Source organism: Patagioenas fasciata, chromosome 4, assembly GCF_037038585.1.
Source record: "Patagioenas fasciata isolate bPatFas1 chromosome 4, bPatFas1.hap1, whole genome shotgun sequence".
Taxonomy (NCBI): domain Eukaryota; kingdom Metazoa; phylum Chordata; class Aves; order Columbiformes; family Columbidae; genus Patagioenas; species Patagioenas fasciata.
The window spans coordinates 14,327,395-14,342,469 of record NC_092523.1 but is presented as its reverse complement, the minus strand read 5'-3'; positions in this window follow the sequence as shown (position 1 = coordinate 14,342,469).

Genomic DNA, 15,075 nt, shown 5'->3' with positions numbered 1-15,075 from the left:
AGCAACAAAATCCTGCAACTTTTAATTTATGTCTTTCATGTTTATTTCTCCTTCTAATTCCCGAATCATCCCTAACAATTACAAGGGATTTGCTGTACCACTGCTCCCGGAGCTTGACAGAAGTACATGGTATTGCTGGTACTCCCCAGCCATGTCCTGGGGTGCAGACAGGCTTGTAAATCGTAGAATCATTTTGGTTGGAAGACACCATCAAGATCATCAAGTCCAACCATTAATCTAACACTGTCATTAAGCCATGTCCCTAAGAACCTCATCTACATGTCTTTTAAAGGCTTCCAGGGATGATGACTCCACCACTTCCCTGGGCAGCCTGTTCCAATGCCTGACAACCCTTTTTGTGGAGAAATTTTTCCTAGTATCCAATCTAAACCTCCTCTGGCACATCTTGAGGCCATTTTCTTTCATCCTATCATTTGTTACTTGGGAGAAGAGAACAACACTGCCCACACTACGACCTCCTTTCAGGTAGTTGCAGTGATAAGGTTTTCCCTCAGCCTCCTTTTCTGAAGGCTGAACAGCCTGCTGGGCATGGGAAGAAGAGGGGACCACTTTGCTGCAATAGCTTAAAAGTCATGGAACTTGCATCCTTTGTGCTTGTGTAGACAGCTGTGATGTTCAAACCAAGATTTGAATATTTGGTCAGCTTTGTAGAGGGAAAAGCCTCTTGAGCCAGACTTTTCCTTCTATAGGTGAAGGGATGAACTTAATCCCCAGCAGCCTTTGTGAGCCCCAACCATCTGTTTTATAAGGCCTGACTTCACGTAGTCCCAAGATGGGAGAAGTTTGTATTATCAAATGCAATGCCATTAATGCCAAAGCAGATAAGGGCTTATAGGCACTGGCTCTAAAGCAACAAAAGCCATTTTTTATCCAAGTGTCTGCCACATTGAAATCAACAGGCATTTAAGTGTCAATGGGAGCAACACCAGAGTGTCTGAGCATAAATTGATTGCTTCTGGGTCACAAATCTCTGGAGGTCCCGTCTATTTACAACATTTTGGATGCCAATTCCTCTGAAGCTCAGGGTAAGAATTATTACCAAGCATGAGAGGCTAGGTCAGATGGACTAAAAGTTAAATTCAGTGTTCTAAACATTTTGGTTGAGGTTTGCTAGGAGCGCTAATAAACAGTAGCTATAACAGTGACTCTGTTTCTTAAGCACCGGACATCAGTGTTTAATTTGGGCCTCAAATATGTATCTGATTTTCTAATAACATATTATCCTCAAGCAAATTTGTAGACTTTCTTTGATGAGGTGAATTCCACTTTTCATTGCTGACAGTATGCATGTACTAGACATGGTAGCAAAGCCAATATGTTGGCTGGAATACTCTTTTAAGCAGTTCCATGGGGTTTTTCTCTTGCTTGGTTTGATGAATGAAGCTATTGAGGAGAAAGGAAGTAAAAACCTTGGGTACAGAAAACAGAAATTTGTTTGCCTGCTTAATAGCTTTCAGCTAGAATATTAATGTGAGTTTACAGTTCAGCTGATATGGAATGGAGGAAATCCTTGGGGAAAAATGTAGTCATTGCTATTGGTGTTCAGATGGGCTTCGTGTAGATATCCCATCCACATCTTCTGTGTCCTTTTAAGGACTGTTTAACCCCAAAGTTATCTAAATTCATACCCATTCTAGCCTGATTACTTTAGCCACTTTTTGGAAAGCTTCTTGCATGGAAAAAAAAAACCTGCTCTCAAAACAAAACTCCACTTATGGAAGAGAAGATCAAAACCAAGGAGTCCTCCTAAAAAAGAGGGGACAGACACCTACAATGCTGAGGAGGCAATGCCTCAGCTACTTAAATTACAGTCACTATTTTCCAGCCATTGGGCTCATTTGAAAGAAGGAGAAATGAGGTTCCAAATGCACAATTGTTGAAAATTCCCATGGAAAAGTACATTTCAAAATTACAGTCAAAAAAGATCGGTTGATTTGTTTCCTAAGGGTTCTTATCCAGTTATTATCAAAGGCTTTTACGTCAAGCCTAAGTTTAAAGCTCTGAAAAGCTGGACTATGGACGGTCTGCTTCATGTACCAGAGCGAGCAACTGCTATCCTCTTGGATGATGCTTTCCATTCCTGTAGAGGCAGGAGGAAGGTGAGTGGTTGGTTACTTATTCCTCAGTCTGATGGATTTCTCAGTACAACCCTGATAGGGTCAGTCTTCAGGTCTCATTTTACTCAGAGGTCCTGTGGCCCTCAGAATCAGTCAGGGCAGAATGAATGTGATATCGGTTTGTGTGCCACACTGTCCTCAGTGGGTGTAGTTTATACACATAGGGCTAAGTCACGATAGTGCTTGAAGAGCACAAGATATGCTGCAGAAAGAAGCTATGCTATGGGTATGTATGTCTGCATCAACTTTAGCAGAAAGCATGAGAGTGCTCTGTCAGAGTGGATACATTTGCCCTGACTGCATGTAAGTCATACATCCCCATTAGCTTGACCTCAGTCAAGCCTCATTCTATCCTACCTGTCATCAGGGCTTGCTGCTTCCTCCTAAGTGCAGCTCCACATCTCCTGAATTGAGGCAGCTTCTAAGAGAGGCAAGAACCTGATTTCCCAGCAGCTGATGTCAATCTAAGCTGGTCTCCTCTCCCCACCAGCTGTGTGATTTTGCCTCCTGCCCTGCTACTAACACACAAGCAATTGTGGGCTGAGGTAGTGCAGGAAAGTTGTCTGAAAATGAGCATCTTTTTTGCAAAGGATGGGGTGAGTATATTGGCCTAGGTGGGGAGCAGGAGTGCAGAAACCCCACTAGATCAGGCAAAACTGCCATGAAGCCTCTCACTTGCCTGAAATAGATGGAGGAGATGGCTGCAGGGCATTGCTGTCTGCTCTGGCATGGATGGAGAAGGAGTTGTGTAAACCAACATGTCTGTCACCCCCGTAGCTAAACCTGGGGTGAGGAAGGTGAGGATCATGTCTCTGGGACAGATGTATGAGGTGAGCCAGATGACTTATGTGAGAGCCTGCTCTTTCAATGCTTGACTTACTGCATCAGTCTCTAAAACGTATGATGGGGAGGGGGAAGTGTCTTAGGGAGCCTGGGAGTTGGCTGGTTGCCTAGAGGAGAGCCCTTGAATGAATACAATATGCTTACATTATAGCTTCAGCTTCTTGTTAAACACTGACCAGATGGTTCTAAGTGCTGGCCTGTAAACCCCTTCCCACAACAAAATCCACTGCACATGTGGGTACTTATTTGTAATTTACAAGTCCTGCAGTGCTCAGCTCCTGGACTGGTGGGAAACATCAGAGCTGGGGTATTAAATCTCAGCTGTGGCAGCATTTCACCCACACTGCTGCTACCACTGAACCACGAGTGAAAGAGTTTGCTCCACCTGGTACCAGCAAGTAACCATCTACTAGTCATATTCACCTCATATACACTTGTATTTTAATTGCATGCATCTGTGCTATCACCTTATTCCACATAGTCTGACAAGGAGTTAAATTACTTCACATTGTAAAATAAGGCAAGGCATCATGTCCAAAGTTAATATGCTGTTCTTTCTTTAAGGTCTTGAGGTGGACTCACATTCCTGGGGAGGGACATACTCCATAAATGCTTCTGGAAAGCTTTTTTCAGCTGTGAGGCTTTGGATCAGACTTAGTCTGAGCTTCCTCTGGATAATTCCCAGAGGGTTGCCTTGCATCTGTACTGATGTTTTTGGGAGTGTGATTTGCCCTACTTCACAAACTGGAGCGGTGTAGACTTGAAGCAATGCCTCCGTCCATTCTATTCAGGAAATCCTAATTCCTGAGTTCCTTATCTGAAAGAACAGACAGCTGAGCTTTGTAAAACTGAAAAGCCAGCTGCCCATGAGAGCATGAAAGAGAGATGAGAATCCAAGAAGATGAGAATCTTCTACCTGAAATGATGTATCCATCCTTTCTGACAGCATTCAATCTCCCTTTGTTCCCCACAAAAGGAGGAATAATGAAACTTTCAGTTGCTAAAGCTTTAACAAGCAGGCCTAGTGAGAAAAGAGGAAGGTTCCAGTGTTATTCTGCAAACACTCCCCTTGCACACCAGAATTTTTTTGCTGGGGCAAAACTCAGCAGACCTCCTTGAGGGAGGGAAAGGAGATAACAGAAAGCAAAATAATAGCTGCTTCACTTGCATCTGCTTGCCTGCACTGCAACAAGTTGGAATAGGTCATTGGGTTCAAAGGAAAATGAAAATGTGGTGATTTTGTTTAAGAATATCAATCTTTTAATGATCTATGCTAATGGATAATGTAAAGGGCTTAAGTCCTAATTCCAAAGGAGGAGTATATGACCTCTTTTAATTCACTGATGCCTAAATACCAAATCAACATTCAAGAATACTGGTGAATTACTTTATTGCGAAGACACTGTCTTCTTTGGATACATTTCAAATAGAGCAGCTATGTAGCACTGATCTCCCTTGAATCCTTTTCCAAAGAAAGAAATTAAGGTAAAGCTTAAGTCCTTCCAATTTCAGATGATTTTCTCAATCAATTTATAATTTAAGGTTTAAGAGGAGTGGGAGAAGTAACAAGAACTGACAACTCTGAGCATCTTTGAAGATGGATTCCATAGTATGTATTCATCAAAATAAAAATAAACAGTGGTATGACTGAGGATGACATAGAATTTTTCATTTTTTATATATAATCTGAAGACATCTTAGCAATTTGATAATGCAGAAAGGACTGGATGTTCTTTGCAAGAGCTGGATTAAACCACAAAACCAGGCTGGCTTGTGAATACAACTAAAGCACCTTCTTTCAGATTTAATAGGATTCATTGCTTGTTTCCACATTTCTTTCTGACCTGAATCCATTTTGAGGAAAAGCAGTCTGAAACTGATGATAACAGGAGGATATAAATCTATTTTAATTAAAAATAGAATCACAATCCCCTAAAGCAAGGCAATAAACTATTCTCTTGCACTGAAAATAAGCTGACCAGATTTCTGGATGACAAATCCAGGGTATTGTGGAGCAGGTGCTGTGATATCTTATCAGAGATTTGAGGAAGAATGCTACATTGACAAGAGAAAAAGTTTTATTATGGCTTTACATACAAGTAAGCAGCAGTATCTGAACACAGAATGGCTGTACAGTAAATAATTATGTATCTCAGATTCTGAAATCTAAGGGCAATGCTAAGAAACTCCAGTTTCCACAGATGTCTATCTGAACAGTTTTAGAGACATAGCTCATTTAGAGATCTAATAATATTAATATACTTGATAAATATACCAAATAAAAATCATTGTGTAAGCCACCCATGGTGTTAGGTGATTTGGTGTACTAGGAATGTTTTGACAATGTCTCTCAAGATAGGATCCCTCTGGTCTTAAAACTTTTAACTACGAAAGGATGTGGCCATTGCCAAGTGTGACTGTGCCCAAACCTGAAATAATAACGTTACTTGGGTATGAATTATCCTTCACACAACTTGAAAGCATACATGTCTGTACAGTGAGGATGTTTCTGTGGGATATACTCCTTTCACAAAAGTATTTGTGGGGGAAATGACAGGGAAAAATTGCCAATTCATGTGTTGAATGTGTGTGTGTGTGTGTGTGTAAATAACTGTTTAACATCCTTCCCTGCCTACTTACTGCTTTCATTCTTGATGTTGCCACAAGAGAACAAAGCCACCCTGTGGTTTTGTTCTCCCGCCCACAAACTCTGCCAATGTGTATTGCAGCCACAGCTGCTCCTTGGCTGTCTTCAGCAGCTCATGGAAGTGGTACTTAATCTGTGACAGGATTGTATCTGTGTTTGTCCTGGATGCAGCAGACATTTGCACATGTGCTGAAGTGTGGCTGGTGGGAAATCCCACCAAAGTCAGTTGGATGTATGTGCCTGAAGTCCACCACATACACCAGTGCTCTTCACTGGGACTGATGCCTACTGATAAATGAAATGCATTGATCCCCTTACTGCTCAATATCAGCATACAGAAGATCGCCTCCTGCCATTCTTGGACAACTTCTTGGATAACTTGGATAACTTCTCTGTATGATGTTGTCATCGTCTCTTAAATCACAGTCTCTTCTGCAGCAGTCTGCATGAGCCGTGCTGCCCAGGGCACTGGTGGGAAGAGGAGAAGCATGGGGAGTGGCATGGGGAGGTGTGGGAGACATTGGTGGCTCACCGGACTACAGGGTACTTTTCCCACTATTCTTGGAAAGAGGTGGAAAAAGGGGCCTGGCAAAGGAATTGCTGGAGTCTGAAATAAACAACAAGGAAAGAGATCTAGCTTTGGGAAAGATGAGGGTAGTGGCAGGAAAAGTAAGGGAAATAGAACTGAAGAAAGTGGAGACAAACAGATGTGAAGGAAAGGATCACTTGATGTGGGCTGGAAGGTGACCTGGCAAGAGAGACCATGACAGGAATGACACTGAAGGGAGGGTGAGACAGAAATGAAGGGGATCTGTGTAAGAATTTTGAAGAGGGGTTCATGCTGACACTGCCTGAGGTTTTCTCCTTGGTGCAGAAGAGAGCAGACCTTTGACTTGAGGGACGAGTCACAGGGAGACAGAGACTGGGTAGGACAGCAAAGCAGAATAACTTGCTTCAAGCCATACAAGAGCTGAGTGACAGCTGAATATCCTGAGTGCTTATAAACATGCATGTCCTGCCTCTCCTCTCTGTAGGGGCAGTGGAAGATTTTGATTCTCTCTATCAATAATACTTTGTTTCCTTGGCAGAAAAGGGATAACTAGAAAGGCAGGGAGCAGATGGAGGGTTTTTGTTTCCACCCTGATGGTTCTGAGCTACTAGGAATTTGTAGCTGGAGGTAAAATCAGCTCCAAGGAAGCTTGGAAGGGAAATACTGTTGTGAGCTGTGTCTGTGTGATTTATTCTTTTTTTTTTTTTTTTTTTTTTTTTTAGATTTCATTTAAAATGGATGAGACAGTGCTTTATGGGACCATGGAATTTTTGTGTCTGTTATTGTGAAGCTTTTGTTTTTGCCTACATCCATGCCAGGTGCTTGAGACTAGGAAGAAGTACTGTACAGAACACAGCAACAGGGAGCAGAGCTGATGTATGTGAGGGAGAGAAGAGGTATGAAAACGGAGTGGGGTGGCATTTGGAGGCAGGAAGATCTGCACAGACATGTTTGCCTGGTCCAAGCAGGAGTGACTCCTCAAAGGCTCTTCAGGATCTGGCTGATGTCCACAAGAAAGTTTATCCACAGATCTTGCAGGCCTGAGCACTCTCAGGCACACGAGGAGGACACTGCTGGTCCCATACGTGGAAATGCCTGTAAGGTCATCTTCTTTCTCCACAAACCACAAAGAGAAGGGTTGCAGACCCTTTTCCACCAGAGCCTGGGAGTTTTCTGAACTTAAGACTGTCTTGTCGGACAGATGATTCTTGGAATTTGTTTCCTTCTCTCCTAAACTTTATTTTTAGATAACCCTTCCCCCTTCCCACTCTATAGTTATATCCAAATCATCCATTGCTTAGCACAAGGATGCTGCTAACACAAGCTGCTCTTCTTTGATTTGCCCAGTATTTGGCACCCTGAGCTGGCTATAAATTATACATATTTTCCTTTTCTGTCAGATCAGTGCATGGGCTTGCAAGTCCTGACAAATTTCCTCCAAATTGCTAAAGCAATAATTTCATAAATCAAGATATACAGCAAATTAAGTCCTTAGTAATGTGTATGATTTCAATAATTCAGGACTGTTGTGTTGCACAGGAGTCTGTGAACTGTAATCACTTCAGCTGTTGCAACTTAACCTTTGCAAAGTTTATCTGTAATAATTACATTTGAAGTAGCTTCTAGTCACTCAGTTTTATGGATTACAGGTCAAGGTTTGTTTTGTTTTGTTTTGTTTTTGAAAAATGGAGCCTTTACTTCTGTCCATCTAAATCACACTCTTGCCAAATCCATTGAGAGTTTGACCTTGTCTTACTTTGGAGCTTTGAACATTGATCATACTCAAATGACACAGTAACACTCCAGGCTATATGGGTATAAGCATGATGCCCACAAAATGGCAGCTCTGAAAAAAACTAAAGCAAGAAGAAGCTGGGATCACCTCCTGGCTTTGACTTTTCATAGTTTGATCTGGGCTGCTGTGATTCTGAATAAAGCATGTGTGTTTTTTGTTTGCTGTGATATGACTTTATTTTTCTCTGTGGCCTCTAACTCTGGGATGCCTGACTCACTGAGGTGACTGGATGTTGTGTTTATAGTTGCAGTAACAGTCTGTAAGTTTGGGGAAAAATACTGCTGCTGTTGTTACTACTACTACTATTATTACTACTACTGCTACTACTACTAGTATATACACATATATATGATACACATATGTGTGTATGTACATATGTTCCTTCCAGAAGTTGGGCATTTATCAGCTCCAGTAGACTGAGAGGAGTGTCTGGCATGGGGAAGAGTAAAAGAGGGAGCTGTTGCGCTTGTGTTGTAACAGCATTGAATTATCCTGTTCTTCTGGATGTGGCCATCCAGAGCTAGAATTTCTAATTTTCAGAAATCAAACCTGTCTCAGAAAGCCCTGAATTGGGAGTCAATCCATCCATTATGTTTTTATTAGATATGCTGTTTAGACCACAAGTTAATTTGATAGGCTCAGTGGGACTCTCATCTCTGTTGGTGATTGTAGAAACCAACGAAATAACAGTTCTGCAAATGTCCTATTTCTTGCCTCACATAATTTTTTTAATGCTAGAACACAAAATATTCTCTAAAACTTGTTAAGCTGTTTCCATTCTATTACAGTGGAAATCATTTTTATTCATGCTTTCTAGATAGTTTCTATCACTTGGATCCAATTTTTGAGATGCATGTGCCCAATCTTCAAGGTATTTGAGTGTTTAACCTTTGGAGAGTTTAGTGCTTAGGCGTACTGGATAACTTTTCTGTTCAGAAAAATTGCTTGAATTCAGAGGGACTAATCAACTGGTGTTTTTTATGCCTACATATCTACAAGGTACGGTTCAGTTGCATGATTCCCCTGATGCATTAGTCTGCAAGGTATTGCTAGTACTCATAAAGGTTAATTTATTAATATGTCCCCATATGATTCAAGTTAGTATTTACACACTTGAAGAAACAAGATTTTGACTTCCCTAGATATAAAAAAGATTCATATCCTTCAGGAGAACACTTTATGTAAGCTTGCTGATGTTATTCTCATACTGGAACAGCATGAACCATCGGTTTTAATATGGGGATTCAGTAAAGTAAGTACACTTTACTTGGGTACATTGCCTGTGAACACATTTCCATACAAAACTGTTCTGGAAGATCCACTTAGGAGCTCATTCTGTGGTGTGTGTTTAAATCCATTGCTACTCAGCATAACATTTAACTATAGACTTAATGAATGCCTATCTGTCTGATTTTTTGAACGAAGTCCACAGTCATTAAACAAGGTGGTGACAGGTGACAATAGTTTGTTTGATGGGCCGTCAAACCCTTGTATTCCCTATGGAACCAGGGAATACTTACTCATCATCAAACTGTTCCTCTTAGTGAGGGAAAAGATCCACTGTAGGTTTTAGGAGCTTCAGAAGGCTTTTTCCATCTCTTCACGTGATCCCACACTGTCAAGAGGTGGTGATAGTTGTACTTTCGATATCTCAAATCTCTTCTTTGCAGAGATTCAATTAGGAATTTAATTCAAAAAGGAGACAAAAGGAAATAGCTTGTCTTCCCTAGAGGAATATTCCTAACACTGAGTGTGTGGTCACAGAACAGAAGAGAAAAGAAAGCAACTGAGCATGGGAAGGCAGCAACTGCTGGAACATCTGCCAGGGTACGGGCTGTTCCATACTATCAAGTGCTACTCAGCTCTGTGCCTTGCACAATAGTTGCGGTTTTTTAATTTGTTTTTCCTTTCTCAAGGAAGATGACTTTTCTCCAAATAAAGATATTATTCAGGCTCTCCCTTCTCCCTTCTGTGACAAAAGCAACTGTTTCTGCTGTTGGAAGCTGGACTTAACGGAAAACTATTTTACAAGTGTAAAAATTACCAAAGAGCTCTTGTAAATGGAAAATCCCAGCTGAGCTGCTTAAAAGATTGTCCCTCCTTACTACTGACACTATTCTTCTGACTAAGTTTGTCTTTGATCCTTCTGTCACAGAAACTAATGTTTGGGAGAAAAAGTTGCAAGAAGAAGAACAACGCTATTAGAGTCTGTTATATAGACTAGCTTTTAATAGAGACCTTTCCCTGCTGAGAACCAAATAAACCTTTCAGATAGCGCTAACCTGTATTCCTTGGTGCTGCTCAATAACAATATGTGCCTGCAAGAACACATGGGTGTAATTTCAGAATTAAAGAAAGGTTCAGACTGGGAGAAAGTCTAGTCCACCCTATATGCGCAAAGCCAAATCAGCTAGAGCAAGTTGCTCAGGACCTTGTTCACTTGCATTTCAAGTGCCTGCAAAAATGGAAACTCTTCAACTTCTCTGGGTAACTTGTTCTGGTGTCTGTCCCCCCTCACAGTGAGAGTGAGTGGGGGAAACAGAAGGGAAAGATCACTTCCCTTGAACTACTGGCAGAACTCTTTCTAATGTAGCCCATGACTACGATTTTGCCATCAGGGCACATTGCTGGTTTATGTTCACTTTGGTGTCCACCCGGTCCTCCAGGTCCTTTTCTGCAAAGCTGCTTTCCAGCCTCTTGGGCTCCAGTGTGTACTGGTGCCTGGAGTTACTCCTTTCCAGGTGCAGAACTTGTACAACAGGCCAAAACTATTGGCCCCAGTATGAACCCTTGAGGTACATCATGGGTGACTGACCTCCATTCTGCTGATCACAATTTTTGACACTGGCATTTCATCTAGTTTTCAGTCCAACTCTCTGTTCACTTCTCTGTTCTGTACTTCAGTTTGTCTTTGATGATATTATGGGAAACAGTGTTGAAATCCTTTCTGAAATAGAGTTAAACAACATCCATTGCTCTCCCATCATCCACTATGCTCATCATCTAGTTGTAGAAGTCTATCAGGCAGGTTAAGCATGATTTTCCCCTTCATAAGTCCATTACCAACCACATCAAATCATCTTCTTGTCCTTCATATGTTTGGAAGTGATTTTCAGGAGGACTCACTCAGGGATGGAGGTGAGGCGGACCAGCCTGCAATTCCGCAAATCCTTCTTACACTATTTGAAGATAGGAGTGATCTTTGCATTCTACTAGTGCTTGGGAACCTCCCATAATCACCATGACCTTTCAAAGATAATTGGGAGTGATGTTGCAATGACAGCACTTGTGGGTGAAACCTCTCAGACCCCATGGACTTGCATATGTCCAGGTTGTTTAAATGGTCCTTAAATGATCCTTGTCCACCCAAGGTAAGTTTTCTTTGCTGCAAGACTTTCCTACTAGTCTCTGGGTCTTGGGATTTCTGAAGGCAGTTCTTATCATTAAAGATGGAGGTGAAAAATACAGTGAGTATCTTTGCTGTATCATTTGTTACCAGCTTCCTTTCCCATTTCAGCAGTGAGTCCATGCTGCTGTGGATTGAAGGTCCTGTACAAGCACCCACAGGTGCTTGCCAGATCCAGCTATAGCTTTGGCTTGCATAGCCCTGTCCCAACATACTCAGACAGTGTCTCTGTATTCCTCCTGGATCTTCTGACCCCTATTCTACCTCATGTGAGCTTTCTTCTTACATTTGTATTTTGTCAGGAGCTCCTTGGTCAGCTGTGCAGGCCTTTTGGTCCTCTTGCTTTAGTGCCAGTAGACATCCTCTTTGAGAGACAGGGAGCACAGGGAATGAAATTTCAGAGGGAATGGATTTACCATCTGCAACTTCCATAACGTAATAGGATATTTATAAATTGTGTTTTAGGGGGTTGATTAGTGGGAAATAACTAAAAGGATAAATGAACACAGTTTTTATTAAGTGTACTGCTTTCTGCATGTTTGGGAGAAATTTATCTCCTAGAGTTCATGCATCTTCTAGCAAATATAAATTAAACCTGGCAATAAACTTCTCATACTCTGGACTTACAGAGAAAAAGCTGGTCCTCTTGCCTTCTTGGATTACAGCAGTCTGCCTCTAATTTATCCAAAACTATCTGCAGCATCAAGTAGCATCAAGATGTGTCTGGCTATTGTTAATAATAAACCCTGAGTCAGCTGTAGAGAGGCAGATTTCAAAATCAATGAAGCTAAGTGGAGTGGAGAAGAGAAAAATAGTCCACACAGCAGGTTTCTGACTTTGCAATCGGACTTGGTGAGTAGAAGTCATAAATTTGTGGACAGATGGAAAGCAAAAATGTTGAAATGCCAATAGCTTGACCGTGAAGCTGTTTGAATCAACCAGCACAAAGTCTCTGAAGGGATAGCCTAAGTTTACAAAAACCCTAAGGCAAAAGGTATGAGTTACTGTTGCCAGCTTCACTATTTTCACTTTAAATGTGTTTATGTTGTACTCATCCAGTTTCAAAAGTTGATAACTGTTTTTCTGCTGTTTTTCTTGTGGTCCAGCTCAATGACTCAGATGCTGAGATACAGTATTTGTTTTCCAGTTTGAAGCAGTGAACAAGGGTTACTTATAGCTTAAAAAATCAACTTGTTTCAAATAGCAATAATAAAAGGCTACCTAGGGTTTGTTTATTTATTTATTTATTTATTTATTCATTCATTCTATGACCTATGCAGACTCCATGTGTAGGTTTTAGCATGCTGCCAGCCCGTGCAAGAGTGCGCATGAGGGGAAGTGCAGGATGTTTGTGGGTGTATCTTCTGCTGTGGGTCTCCTTTTGAGTGTAGAGCCCTGTGAGATGGAATGGCCCCCACCACAGCATCATGCTGTGGCTGTTCAGCTTCTCAATAGATCTGTAGCTGGGTATCTGTGATCACTGGAGTCAAGGAACTGACAAGTTGCAGCACAGGAATGCTCCTGGACAGCAGCATGCCCAAAATTGCCTGCATCTTGACTCTGATCACTTCCTATGGACACTGCAGTTTGGCACGAATGAATGTAGTGGATGATTTAAGGAAATTCTGTACTCTGGCACAGTGCAGGAAAGGGTAGGATTTCACCTCTGCTTTGAGGAAATGAAGAGAACCCAGTGTTTATTTTGTCATATCCATGGCAGCAAAGGAAGAAAGCTGGAAGAAAAATATTGTCCTTGCTCACATCAGATAGGTTTTACAACAGAAGGTAGTAGAAATGAAGCACCAGGAATGTCCAATGAGAACAGGCAATGTAAACTGCATGGCATAAAGGTATTTTACAGCACATGACTAGGTACCCAGCCTGGACCTAGGCTGACACATGGACAGTTCAGTGGGGTTCTATTTCCTTTTTCTTTAGTATGTTTATTTTATGAGAGTTCCCCAAAGAATGCATCCTACAATGCATGCAGTAATTGCACTATGGCAGAATATACCATTAACTGCTCTGCATATTTGTGCAAAATGCTGGTATTGACTATTCTATGTAGTTGCATAAAAGGAAATATTACTGCCTGTTAGAGCTTCCCATATACTAGCATCAATTATTTGATCTGATCTCTACCCTGAACTCTTGACAACAAACCATGACAGTCAGTATGAATCCCACTTAAAATACTGGAGTTTATAACACTACAGTTAACACTTTGTGGAAATATTGTTTCCTTTCCTTTTTGGCACTGTCATCAATTTGCTGATCCTAGGCAAGATGTTTATGCTGCAGTGTTCTTATGTAGATCCTCAAAACTGCATTTAAATAAATAAATATGCAGTCTGATTTGGAAGCATCAATGCCTAAAATAAATAATCTCTTTCTGAGTTGCTGGAGGTATTATGAGATGTAATTAATGTACATAAAACACTTCATGATATTTTCTTTACCTGTCTACATCTTTATCCAGATTTTTATGCCATGCTGATGAATGATTCTAAGTTGAAAGTAATTACTGTATTTATGAAGAGATGACTGAGAAAGCCTGATAGCATAATTACCCTTATCAATAGATTTTCTTGAGAGTGACTCTTTGTTGTCCTCCTTTGATGACAGTGATGATTAGAAATTATTTAGTTTGCATAACTTCTCTTCTGAATAAGATTTTTTGTGAGGACTTCGGTGATAAAATGCCATTAAAGGATACTGGAGCAAGTCTGATGCTTTTGCAGCTGATCGAGGAAAACAGTTTTGCAGAAACTGAACGTCTTTCTTTGAACAAGCAAAGGTTCAGGATGCTCTTGCCTGGCCCTTCTTCCTTCCCATCACCACTCTCTTACCTCGGTTCAGTCAAAGCGACTGAGGAACCTTTAGGATCAGCTAAAAACGTTTTTATGTTAGGCAATCAGATAAGCTCATTTTTTCTTATAAGTACTAAGCAGGGAGTTGGGGGGTGGGAGAGGGTTAAGATGTGGCTCTGACATTCTGCCTGCCCTTTGTGGCCATGGTGGAAGTTCACCGAGCCTTTCCTCTCCTACAAACTCTCATGTTGTGTGATTCTTACTTTTTCCTGTATCACTTCATGACTTTTTTTACCTTTGATACAGAGGATTTCAAGGATGGTGTATGTACCCCAGACTGGCTGTAGACTCTCGACTTGTGTCCATACAAGGCCTGGCAAAGCTCAGGTTGAAGGCTCCTAGGACTCCTCCAAGCTTGCACATTTGGATACTTAATAAAAATGAGATGGTAGTGCTTAAAGAGGATGAAAGTGCTGAGTGAAGAAAGGTGCTATGTAAATGCAACTGTCTGTTGTACCCACCAGCTGTGGCTCAGCCCAGCTCTGAACTGCTCTAGTCAGTCACAGGACAGGCCCAGGCTATACAGCCTGGTGCTGTGTAAAGGATGAACAAAAGATACTCATACTTTAGTCTAGAACTGACTTTGTAGATCTTCTTAAAAAGAAAAAAAAAAAAGTCTTGTTATTAAAATTTTAGAGGAGGACACTAAGGCAAGCAATGCACTTCACAGCAATTAAAAGGCAAGCAGAACTGCTTGGGGGCATAAGATGCAAATAGTTCCCAGATGTATAGTTAGTGACTGGGGTTATAAACACAGAAACAGTTCCTATTCATGAGAAGAGGGAAGCTATAGAACAGCCTGAACGTATTTCTTTGCTTCCTTGAC